The following is a 13,009-nucleotide window of genomic DNA, read 5'->3' on the forward strand; positions in this document are numbered from 1 at the left end:
TGAAAAAGCACTTCCTTTTGTTGGTCCTGAATTTCCCAGCCTTCAGTTTCATGGGATGACCATCTTCTGCCAACCCCAGCACCTAATAGACAATTATATGGCCATATTGTGGTTCAGTTCCATAATGTTGCAGCATGAGGCCATGATTAATTTGATGGGAAATAAAATCAGGCTGGCTGGGGGAAGTACTTCTTTACACAATGCATAATTCATGTTTGGAAGTTGCTGCCAGTGGTTGTGGTGATCAAGGCCAGCTTCAATGGCTTTAAAAGGGGATCAGACAAATCCATGGAGAAATCTACCAGTGACTGCTAATAATGACGCTGTGACGTGTCTACACCTACAAGGATTAGAATGGTTTGGACAATGGTTTTCCCCGTGACACCCTATGGATGTGAAAGCTGAACTTTGAAGAAGCAGGATAGAAAAAGAATTGATGCTTTTGAACTTTGGTGCTGGAGAAGACTTTTGAGGAGACCATGGACAGCCAGGAAAACCAACAAATGGATCATAGAACAAATCAATCCAGAATTTTCACTCGAGGCACAAATGGCCAAGGCTCAAACTATCATATTTTGGACACATTATGCAAAGATCCAGCTCCCTTGAGAAGTCCATAATGCTGGAGAAAGTAGAAGGAAAGAGAAGAAGAGGACGGCCAGCAGCAAGGTGGATGGACTCGATTACGACAGCAACGAATGCACCACTGAGAGACCTCAAAGGCCAAGTCGAAGACAGATCATCCTGGATAAATAGATAATCTCTCTATGTGGTCTCTAAGAGTCAACACCAACTTGACGGCATTTAATCAAACATCAATCAATCACTCAATATGGAACCTCCATGTTCAGGGGCAGTCTGCCCCTGGATACCAGTTGGGGCAACCTTAGGAGAGGTTGTGGGCTTCCTAGAGGCATCTGGCTGGACACAGTAAAGGGAAAAAAAGGGAATGCTGGATTTGATGGACTTGGGTCTGATCCAGTGAGGGCATTCTTGTTTTCTGTACTGTGCTTTATTTTTATGCACTTCATGCTGGCATTAGCCAGGTGAACAGGGGGTTGGAAAATTGGATGAGGGGGGAAAATGAAATGGGAAGGAGAGAGAGAGTGTGTGTGTGAGAGAGAGATTGCATACTGTGGGTTGAAAAAATACAGCAGCTAGGAAGGAATGAGAAGTAAGTGGGTGACTCAGTTGGGAGGAGGCCTGGCGAGAGGGAGAAGGAGGTGAGGTGTTTGTTTGCCATCTCCAGCGTTACCGTTTCCACAGAGTCCCTGCCCCCTGGAATCTCTGGTGCCCCCTTGCCGCCTCCTTGGAGGAGGATCACGCCACTCACCAAACAATACAAGTTAAAAATATCCCTAGCCATTGTGGGGGCCATACAAAGATGTAGCCACCCAACTTGCATTCCCAGTTTTCTCTCTCCTGCAAGACCGACCTCAGAAACATTCCCTGCTGCCCTGAAGCTCTGCAAAGGACAGCCATGATCCGGGCATGCGGAGGAGGTCCCAAAGGGGCTGGGCTGGTTCAAGGCGCAGATGCTGATAATCACCAGTGCCTTCTGTGTACAGGAGGAGTTGTTTACATTTTATATCCCACTCTTCCTCCAAGGAGCCCAGAGCAGTGAACTACACTGGTTTCTCCTCACAACAACCCTGTGAAGTAGGTTAAGCTGAGAGAGAAGTGACTGGTCCAGAGTCACCCAGCTAGTATCATGGTTGAATGGGGATTTGAACTCGGGTCTCCCCGATCCTCGTCCAGCACTCTAACCAGATGCTGTTGGATTACAACTCTCTCCCGTCCACCCTAACCTTCAGCCACTGTGGCCAGGGATGATGGGAACTGTAGTCCAATAGCACCTGGAGAACCAAGTTTGAGAACCCAATAGCACCTGAAGACCCAACTCTTCACCCGAGCTTTTTCAGCTTTTTAAATATGTAGGTTTTAATTTCATGCTGTTTTTAAATTGTTAAACTGTTTTAACCTTTTATATTTGTTTTAATTGTTTTAATGTCATTGCTAACTGCCCAGAGGTGAAAGTTTGGGTAGTATATAAGTTAAACAAACAAACAAACAAACAAACAAACAAACAAACAAACCCCGGGGGGGAGGTCTGGGGATGAAGGGTCTGATTGTGCCCTGAGCTGCACTGGAAAGATGGGTTTTGTGGGAAGGTTTGAAGGAAGAGGCCCTGTGGGCGAGGCATTCTGGGAAGCAGAAGTCCCAAGCATTGCTTCTCTTTCTTTCTTTAACATCTGTATATACTGCCTAAAGCTCACGTCTCCGGGAGGTTTGCAGTAAAGCAACACAAATTAAAACGAAATCAAAACATTAAAGTGAGGAGCAGCAAGGGAGAAAAGAGTTTGAGTGAGGAGGCAGAGCGCAGGCGGGGGCGAAGGGGGAAGGCACCCTTCCCTTTATTTATTTATTTACTTATTTATTTGATTTGATTTGATTTGATTTATATACCAAAAATAGCTCAGGGCGGTTTACAACAAACAAAAACAATTAAAACCCATTCACAGTTAAAAATCAAAACTAAACCAATTAAACAATTACAATTATGTAAACATTAAAAGCACGCTGTTGTCGGAATCTGGTCCCCCCACGTCACACATGTGTAACAGACACCCACAAGGGACAGAGATGGCTGCCCTTGCCAGGCCTTTTTTGGACCCCGAATGGGGGAAAGGGAGCTCACGGAGGCCACCCGGCGGGGGGGGGGGGGAGTTCCCCAGGAGAAATAGCAACATAACACTTGAAAGACAGTGAGTGCCGGTCCCTTCTCTCATCAGATTGTTCCTTCCTATCAACGTCTCTCTTTGATTTTGCTCTCTGTAGTGGAACCCGACGCGTTTTGTGGCTATCCAGTGGAGGCTGAAGACAACTGGGGGTGCTGCCTCTGCAGGGAGGAGAGCTGGTCTTGGGGAAGCCAGCACAGGGGCCAAGGAAACCACGCCCTCCTCCATGGTTTGGGCACATTTGTCAAGGCCCTTCTGCTTGCACTGGAAGCCAGTTTTTCTCAGTGAATTGTGGCAGGGGCTCCCACCACCACTGAAACAGAGTTGCCAGTTTACCAGGGGAAAAATAACCTGGCCTGCATTGTGGCAGGGGGTGATGGGAGTCGTAGTCCAGCAACCCCTGCACTGAGGGCAGATCGCCAATGACATGCCAATGTCTGTGCGCTTTTGATGTTCCCTGTGAACAAGCCTGATCTCTTCCTAATGTGCCCTCAAGATCTCACCACCAGCAGCCTTGCCTCCATCCCCACAGCAGTGCCTGCCCTGAACCCAGGGCCAGCCACTGGAGGTGTAGATGTGAAGAGAAGAAGCTGGGGAGAAATGGACCACCTGGAAGCTGCTTTCTACTGAGTCAGGCCTTTGGCCCATCTAGCTCAGTATTGTCTACGCTGGCTGGCAGCGGCTCTCTATGTTTCCAGGCAGGAGTCTTTCCCAGCCCTACCTGGTGATGCTGCCAGGGAATGAACCTGGGACCTTCCGTCCGCATGCAAATGTGCAGATGCTCTTCCCCTGAGCTATGGCCCCATCCCCTCAGGGGAATACCTGACAGCACTCACATGTAGTCTCCCATCCAAATGCAAACCAAGGCAGACCCTGCTTAGCAAAGGGGACAATCCATGTTTGCGACTGCAAGACCAGCTCTCCTCCCCTTTGCACTATTAAGCTGCTTAGCTCCCATTAGCTTCAGCAGGATCGAAGCAGCTGAATCGAGTGCAACATGGCTGTCCAGAAAAGAGGGCAATCAGGGGAGGGGGGGCTGCCCCTGCCCCTGCCTTCAGCCGGTTCCCATTGAATTCAATGGGACATAATCCCAGGGGAATGCTGGCTCCATGAAATCCCTGGGGAAGGTCCTCTGGGCGCCCAAGGTGTGCAAGATGTCAGCCTCTGCCTTGCTGTCTCCAGAGTTTCTGACAAGGTTCAGGCCATTCCTTGCAGGGTGCTTGAAGGCTGCTGGAAGGGAACAGGCGGTGCTGAATCCACTAGATTAGCAACTGTGCCAAGCTCACCATGTGGCTGTGTGGGAGCGACACATGGCAAGGCCGCTTCCCAGGCAAGATGGGGGAAGCCACAGGGCTGAGAAGGGAAACGAGAGCCCTGGGAACGGAGATGATGCAGGAGCCTGCTGGGGCTGGTGAGTCTTCCCTGTTTGGCCCTGGGAATCATGCCGAGTAGAGTAGTGTCCGAAAATCACCTGGTAGCAAAACTGGATGCTGCTGTCTGTGACTTGGTTTCGACATCCTGGATGGCTTTGTGCAAGCCCCTTCTCCACACATCTACCCATAACACACAAGCCAGGAAAGACTAGACATAATCTGGTGAGGCAGATGTCCTCATGGAATCTGCAGCATGGGGGAGAAGAGGAACCCACCCCTCTTCTATGGGATGCAAAATCCAAGGCGGGGGGGGGCAAATGAAATTCACACCCCTTGGACGTCTTTCCTGTGGCACACTAGCCCAGCTGCACAGGCAGCTCAAAGAGTTGCATGTCCTCTTAGCAGTCCTCTTAGGGGAAGAGCCGTCCAAGGGGGGTTGTCTCTCTTGCCACAGGATGCCTTGCTGCAGCACAGAGAATGCTAGAAGGCCGTTCCTTGAGAACGTGCACTAACATGCACACACCAGAAGCTCTGCCCCCAATAATCTCTTGCTAGAAAGAAATTGCCAGAGATCCTGGCAGGACTTCTTGGATTGTAAGCACCTTCTTTCTGGGATAGCCAAAGACTGGGGTGGAGGCCTCCCTGGCTGCAGAGCCAACTAGGTTGATTTGCTTGAGCAAGAGGGTTCAGGGAAGAGTTCAGGGCTGAGGGGAACGACAGTAGTGTAGAGAGGAGGAGCACGTGTGTTGCATGCAGAAGGTGCTAGGTAGGTTCAATCCCTGATATCTCCGGATAAGCCTAGGAAAGAGACCGATTGCAGTCATCCCATGAAACTGATTGCGGTTATCCCACGAAACCGATTGCGGTTATCCCATGAAACTGATTGCCAAGAAATTTAGGAATGACAAAAGGAAGTGCTTTTTCACACAATGTATAATCAACCTATGGAATTCTCTGCCACAAGATGTGGTGACAGCCAACAGCCTGGATGGCTTTAAAAGGGGCTCAGACAAATTCATGGAGGACAGGTCTATCAATGGCTACTAGTCTGGTGGCTGTGGGCCACCTCCAGCCTCAGAAGCACGATGCCTCTCAATCCCAGTTGCAGGGGAGCAACAGCAGGAGAGAGGGCATGCACATACCTATTGCCTGTGGGCTTCCCAGGGGGATCTGGTGGGCCACTGTGTGAAACAAGATGCTGGACTAGATATTATTATTATTATCATTATTATTATTATTACCTTTATATCCCACTCTTCCTCCAAGGAGCCCAGAGCGGTGTACTACATACTTAGGTTTCTCCTCACAACAACCCTGTGAAGTAGGTTAGGCTGAGAGAGAAGTGACTGGCCCAGAGTCACCCAGCAGGTCTCATGGCTGAGTGGGGATTTGAACTCGGGTCTCTCCGGTCCTAGTCCAGCACTCTAACCACTACACCACACTGGCTCCAGCAGGACTTTTCTTATGTTCTTATGACTCGGCTGAAACCCTAGAAGCCTCTGCCAGTCAATGTAGACAATTCTGAGCAAGGTGGACCAAGGGTCTGACTCACAAGAAAGCAGTTCCTGTATAAGCGATATAAGGAGCAGGGTTGCTCCTTGGAGCTTCTGCCGTCATTGGATGCAATGATGGCTACTAATTTAGATGGCTTTAAAAGGGGATAGGAACACAGGAAGCTGCCTTCTGCCGAGTCAGACCCTTGGTCCAGCTAGCTCAGTATTACCGACCCAGACGGGCAGCAGCTTCTCCAAGGTTGCAGGCAGGAGTCTCTCTCTGCCCTGTCAGGAGATGCTGCCAGGGAGGGAACTTGGAACCTTCTTCATGCAAGCAGGCAAATGCTTTTTCCAGAACACTGCAGCCTAGATACCTGTAGCCCCATATTTCTGGAGGCCCATAAAAGGTATTGGGGGCAGGTGGGGGGTGGCAGCAGTCAAGAGGTCCGAGGAGGCGCAAATGAAATCTGTGAACAAGGCTGGGGCAGGGGAGGGCCCCTTCGCATCCACGCTGCTGCCTGCCCGAGCGCTTCTCTGTGGGAGCTTTCAACTGCAGGGCTGCTCAGCTTCGGCCCTCCTGCAGAGGTTGGCCTGCGACTCCCATAATCACTGGCTATTGGCCACTGTGGCAGAGGATTATGGGAGCTGTAGTCCAAGAACAGCTGGGTGGGGGGAGGCTAAGTTGAGCAGGCCTGCTTTAGAGGGAGGCCATCTCAAGGTGAGCGGCTCTGAGGCAGGGCGAGCTGGGAGGGCCGATCGGCCAGAAGGCAACTGTGGGATGAGGGAGCATCCCTTGCGCACGACACATGCGGAGCTGGCGCCCTGCCCAGCCACGTGGCCTCCCGGCGGCTGGGAGCACGAGGAGGCCTCCAAGCAGCGGCTCTCTCTCTCTCCCCCTCCCTGTGCAAAGCACTGCCCAGCACTGCCAGACGCAGCAGCAGGCCAGCCAACCACGGCGGCGTTCCCGGGGGGGAGGGAGGGAGAGGATTACTGGGCACTGCGCTGCAGCTGCTGCGTGCCACTGCTTGCCCACACAGGAGCACCGCACTCGCCCCACTGCCCTTTAGGAACAGAGGCAGCTGCCTACCTTTGGCCGAGTCAGACCCTTGGTCCAGCAGCTAGCTCACTATTGTCTACCCAGACTGGCGGCGGCGGCTTCTCCAAGGGTGCAGGCAGGAGTCTCACTCAGCCCTGTCTGGGGATGCTGCCAGGGTGGGGACTAGGAACATTCCCCAAGGAGAATATCTCAGTGCTCACATATGTTGTCTCCCATTCAAATGCAAACCAGGGTGGACCCTGCCTAGCAAAGGGGACAATTCATGCTTGCTACCACAATACCAGCTCTCCTCCCCGGAACAGGTTAGACAGGTTCATGGAGGAGGCGAGAGAGTATCAGTAGTCACAATGGCTATATGGTGCCGCTAGGTTCAAGTACAATATGCTACTGAGAACCATTTGCTGGGAAGTCACAGCAGGAGAAGGAAGACCCCCCCCCCGCAAGTTACTTGTGGGCTTCCAGATAGCCGGCCTTTGGTTGGCCATTGTTGAGGACCCTGGTCTGATCCAGGCAGGTCTTCTTCCCATCCCCATCCTCTTCCAAAGCCATCTGACTTTAAAGGCTCACAGGAATGACCAAAGGGCAGATCTTTTATGATGTTGGTGCTGGAGGCAGCCTCTGGAAGATACCATTTCCTCTTGCCATTGTTATGGGGCACAGCAACTGCAGGTGCTCAGGAATCCTTTATTCAAACAAAGGAGGTTTCAATGAACGTGTGTGTGTGTGTGTTGGGGTGGGGATTAAGATGGGCTGGGTATAAAACCACAGGGATAATTTGGCAGGGTGGGGTTGGGGGAGGAGAAGCAGATGGGTTTCCCCTTAGCTTCCTAGAACAGGAAAGGTAGATCCATCCAATGGCCTTTATTTGGATGTGCTGGTGTTAAAATTGTGGCATGCAAACTTTGTGAAGGAAGCAAAACCCTCCCTTGGACTAAGTGTAAACGGAAAAGATGAAGTGTAGAGAAGTAAATGCAAAATCTGTCTGCGTGTTTGAGAGTTCATGGTGTGGGAAAAGCCGCTGCTCCGAGAGGACGACGGAGCAATTCTTAGATGGTTGTCTATTGTGGCAGTCAGCCTGAATTAATTTGTTATTATTACTAATTTATTATTTATTCAAATTCTATACTGCCCTTCCAAAAATGGTTCAGGGCGGTTTGCACAGAGAAATAATAAATAAATAAGATGGATCCCTGTCCCCAAAGGGCTCACAATCCCAATCCCAATAAATCCCAATCAAAACAAAGACAGCTTTTGTTCTTCCACACCTGACTCATGGCTCTCCTGTAGAACAGGGGCAGCCTACCCGAGGTTCCCCAGTTGTTGTTGGAGTACAACTCCCATCATCCTCAGCTGCAACCAAGAACAGTCCAAAGGAACCAGAGGATCTTGATTGAGTTTATTGAGTTCAGGTGCCCAATGACACAGTACCAAAGAAGGAGATTTGCAAAGCAAATGCATTTGACTTCGGGGCTGGGTGAGGCTGGTGGGAAAGGCCCATCATTCTGAAGCATGAGTCAAGAATTACTCATCAGGCTGCTTTGACTACTAGTGAGTAGGAGAACAACAGGTCTTCAGTTGCACTCACTCTCTCTCTCTCTCTCTCTCTCTCTCTCTCACACACACACACACACACACACACACCCTCCCTCCCTCCCTCCCTCTTTTGTACTCACAACTGCAGGTAGCCAGGGTTCTCAGCCATCCCTGAGAGAGCCCACACACATGGAAGAGGGAGCCCTGCCGTGCGGGATTCCCAGTGTTGAGGTTGGGACCCTAGATATTAAGATCCTTCACACAACCCAAATCCCTGGTGGCTAGGGAGGGCTGGGGTGGGGGAGAGGAGTCTACCTCCTTCTCCCCACTGGAACGGTAGTCTCCTGTTGTGCCGCGCACACGATCACCACCGCAGCGAGTGGCGCAGCATTCTGGAGGCTGGGGAAAGGCTGCCTGGCCTCCAGAAATCCCACAATGCACCGCACAAGGAACATGGTGCCCTGGGGGATTCCCTCTCAAGCCAGGCGCTCTAGGCACCGGGCTCTCTGTCTGCTTGGGCTCCAGGCAGCCTGAGGAGATACATGACTGAGATCCCCATGTGAGCAGCCTCATTGTTGGACTACAACTCCCATAACCCCCAGCCACAACAAATATGACGAATACGGTGACTATTTATATACTGCTTTTCAACAAATGTCCCCAAAGCGGTTTACATAGCTATAAATACATAATTAAAATGGCTGCCTGTCCCCAAAGGGCTCACCATCTAAAAAAGAAACATAAGGTAGGCACCAGCAACAGCCACTAGTGCAGGGAGTCTCAACCTTGGGTCCCCAGATATGATTGGACTTCCTCCTGTAATCCCCAACCCCAGTGGCCTTTGAGTGGTGATTATGGGAGTTGAAGTCCAATAACATCTGGGGACCCAACATTGAGAATCCCTGCACTAGAGGGATGCTGTGCTGGGGATGGATAGGGCCAGTTGCTCTCCTCCTGCTAAATGCCCTTCAGCTGTGGAACAAGGCCATAGCTCAGTGGCAGACCATCTGCTTTGTGAGACCTCTGGGGACAGGAGTCCATCTTATTTATGCATTTATTTTTATATGTAAACCGCTTTGAGAACTTTGGTTGAAAAGTGGTCTATAAATATTTGTCATCGTCGTATTTGCATGCAGGAGGTCCAGGTTCCATCCCTGGTGGCAAAAGCATCTCCAGGTCAGGCTTGGAGAAACTGTTGTTTGACCATGCAGAGTCACTGCCCGAGAGAGCAGGCAAGACTGACCTAGAGGAACCAATGGCCTGAGGCTGGAGAAATCCAGTTTCCATGTAGGGATAGGGCCAATAGCTCCGTGGAAGGCATCTTGATTCTGCTTTGCTTCCAAAAGGTCCCAGGCTCACTTCCTGGCAGCATCTCCAAGTCGGGCGGGAGAGACTCCTGCTGTCAGAAATACTGACGAGCTGCTTCCAGTGTAGATAATACTGAACTGGATGAACTAAGGATCTGCTTCCTGTGGGGCTCATGTCTGGGCAAAGCCTGGTGGCCACTCAGGTGGCCAACCTGTGTTGGGCTGTACCACTTGGAGGTGTGTGTGTGGGGGGGAGTAGGGGCTCACGTAACTGAATGTGTTTTCATATAGAACATTTCTCCCCCCGCAAAAAAACAGGTGTCAAGGAGAAAGGTTCTAGCCTAGCCTTCATCTTGTGATGCTAACTTTCCATGTTCAGGGAATGTCTTGTGGTATAGAGGAGCACTCATGAGCCCCCAGCGGCTGTCTCAACCGGCACAACCCAGGGACAGGTTGGCCACCTCCAATCCCAGTCTCACTCCATTATCAGGATACAAAGATTACTACAGTCCCGGCACCCGCGGTTTTAGGGATCCATGGTTCGGAAATGTAGACCTGACCTCGGTATACGTGGTTTGAAAAAAATCAGGTTTTTAAAAAATCACCTCTCTGGGGCTCAGTGCAAGAACCTCGACAGGGTGGCCAGAACCTAAGGGGTATGCACATCCCCTGACAGGGTGGCCAGAACCTAAGGGGTATACTCGTGGGTCAAATGGGCCGTAAGCCAGAATTTGGCTTTTAAAAAGCCAAATTTGGCCACCTAGCTGCACAATCAGGCACCTGTGTGGAGTCTCCAGTGGATGGTCTATGGAGTTGTGGAGGAGGGAAAGGGGATTGTGGCCACTCCTGGCCAAAAGGAGTGCCACCCTGGGGAATGTACGGTGGGGCAAAGAAACCTTCCCCATAGGCTCACTGGGTAGCCTTGTGCAAGTCACCATCTCAGTTCTTCATCCTTAAAATGGGAAGGGCCTACTCAGTGACTGTCACAGATGTCTAAATTGCAAGCTTCCACTCTGAATGTTCAAAACTATCTCCAGTACCCTCCTACAGTTGGGATTCTCACTGGGGGCCCAAATGTTGTTCCAGCCACAGTGGCTGATGGGATTTGTAGTCCAACAACATCTGGGGGACCTATGGTGGGAAGCCATGAACTACATTGCTGGCATGTGTAACTGCCAGCTTCTGTACTGCAGATATCCACCCCTAAGGATCCAGGGTGGTAAACAGAGTGGCTTGACCCAGCCTGTAAGTGGAAGCAAGAAGCCCAACATCCCCAGAGATCCAGGCAGCTGCTCCCCAGAAGTGGCTGCCCTGCAGCAGCGAACCGGGGCGTCCCAGAATGCTTTGCAATGCTGCAGAGGTTCCTCGGATGCAGCTGCCCATGTTTGTTTATCATAGTTATATACTGCCTGATGAGTGTGTCTCTAGGCAGTGTACACAATTCAAAACACAACATATATAAAACAGGGTAAAAGCAATTAAAACGATTTCACAGAATAAAAAGGTCAAAGCCATTTCAACCATGAAGCTGCCTTGTTCTTCTGGATCAGGCCACCCGGCCCAAGAGCCCCCAAACAAGGCTTCTCCTGAGTCCTCCTAAGAAAACCTTAATGGCTGGTGCCAACCAAACCGGGCACTTTGTTCCGCATGCAAAGCAGACGTTCTGCCTCTGAGCCAGGGCTCCACCCAGCCAGGAAGCTGCACACTCCGCAGTCTCCAACTGCCCATTCGCAATTCGGGATTGTGACACGCAGCGCTGCTTAATTGTGACTACACGTGACTGCTTAGGTTGCATTCGCATAGTTCTCCGAGGCCGCCGCCCGCTTCACAGAGTAACCATCAAGGAGGTCCCTGCCCTGAGCAGCTTACAATACATCAGCGCGTGCGTCCCTTCTTCCTGGCTGGCAGGGTTCGGAGAACCAGGCTTCCCCTTGCAAAGCGATAGACAGCAGCAGTTCCGACGGCCTGCGGTTACGGTAGGCGCCGATGGGCGCCCAGCAGCACGGGCCTACCGGGCGCAGTGGTGGCACCTAGTGGTGGAAGCGCGCCTCTGCAGGGAGAGAGCTGTAATCGGCCTCTTCCCCACCCCCGCGATCAATCCGTTCGGCTGCCGCCTCCCCTGCTCTGCAAAGGACCGAGCGGGACTCCTTTTGTGCACGTCCGCAACGTGCCGCGTATTAATAGCATATGCTTGCCTGCGGAAGGGGGTATCATGCTGCTGGGGGAGGGGGAATTTGCTGATTGCCATGGGAAAAGGAGCAGCTGGGCGGGGAGCCCCGATCCGCGAACGCTTTCCCTCCGACTCCTCCTCCCTCGCCTCTCCTGTCCAAGGGGCGCAAATCCTCCTGCGCGTGCCCGCCCTGTTGCAGCTTAAAGCGGGGCGGGGGCGGGAACGGAAGGGTTTGTGGGTCAGCGAGTGAATCCAGGGAAAGAGGCCACCAAGGCAGGAGTCGCCTTTCAGGGAAAGCGGTGCGGAGGCCCCCCGAGGCTAGGCGCCAGGCGTTTCGAGTCGACGCGAGAAAACTCGCCCGACAAGCGTGGCTGCGGGTTCTGCACTCTGCATGCGCCCAGAGGCAGCCTCTTCCGTGTTATTACTATGACTTGATGTGTTTTCGAAGCTGAGCTCCTGACTCTAAAGCCCGTGTGTGTGAGAGAGAGAGCGCGAGAGAGCGCGCAAAGGGATATAAGAATCCCCCTGCGAAATCTGCCAAGCCAAATGCCCTCTGGAAGCCCACAAGCAAGCCATGAAAACAGTAGCCCGCCTACACGGGTTGCCCTTCAGGCACCTGGTATTCTGCCTCTGAACATGGAGGTTCGCTTTATTTATAATCCGAGTCAGTTGTTGCTAGAGCTCTCCTCTCCTGCCTAAAGGAGTCTCTCCTTTTAAAAGCCTTTTTCTCTCACGGCCACATGCTTGGGCCGGGAGTTCCTTAAGCTGAGGACGCCTTGCAGGAAGGGCTGCCTCGCTGAAGGACTTGCCCGTCCGTTTCCCGGGGAGAGCGGAGTCCTCCACTCCACCGTGCGTAACGGGTGTCCGTCTCTCTTTGCGCTTGGGCAGGTTGGGCTCCCCGTTCTGCTCCCCCCTCGCGCGCGCCGGCGGCGGCAGCAGCAGCAGCAGCAAAGCGCTTAGTGGAAACAAGATTGGTGGGGGAGGGGAGAGACAGGTTTAAGACACGGAGAGGCGCTGGAAATTAAGGAAAGGCTGCAAGGGAGAGGAAGGCAGCAGAGCAGGAAGGCTGCTTGCGGGGAGAGGAGGCGGCCGAGGTCCCCAGAAGATCCGGGAGAGAAGCCAGCCCTGCCAGCGTGGTCCTGCGGAAAGGGAGCCGCGGAGCGGGTGATCGGGGACCGCAATGCGCAGCGTTGCCGGGCAGTCCGAGCGGGCTCGGTTTGTCTCTCTGCAGGCCCCGATTCCCGCTCTAGAGGAACCAGAAGGGCGTGCCAGGACTGCCGGCCCGACGCGCGCTTGGCTTGGGAAGAGATGTCGGGACGGGGGCCATTTTGCCTCGAC

Source organism: Hemicordylus capensis, chromosome 3 (genome assembly GCF_027244095.1).
Source record: "Hemicordylus capensis ecotype Gifberg chromosome 3, rHemCap1.1.pri, whole genome shotgun sequence".
In the NCBI taxonomy this organism is placed as follows: domain Eukaryota; kingdom Metazoa; phylum Chordata; class Lepidosauria; order Squamata; family Cordylidae; genus Hemicordylus; species Hemicordylus capensis.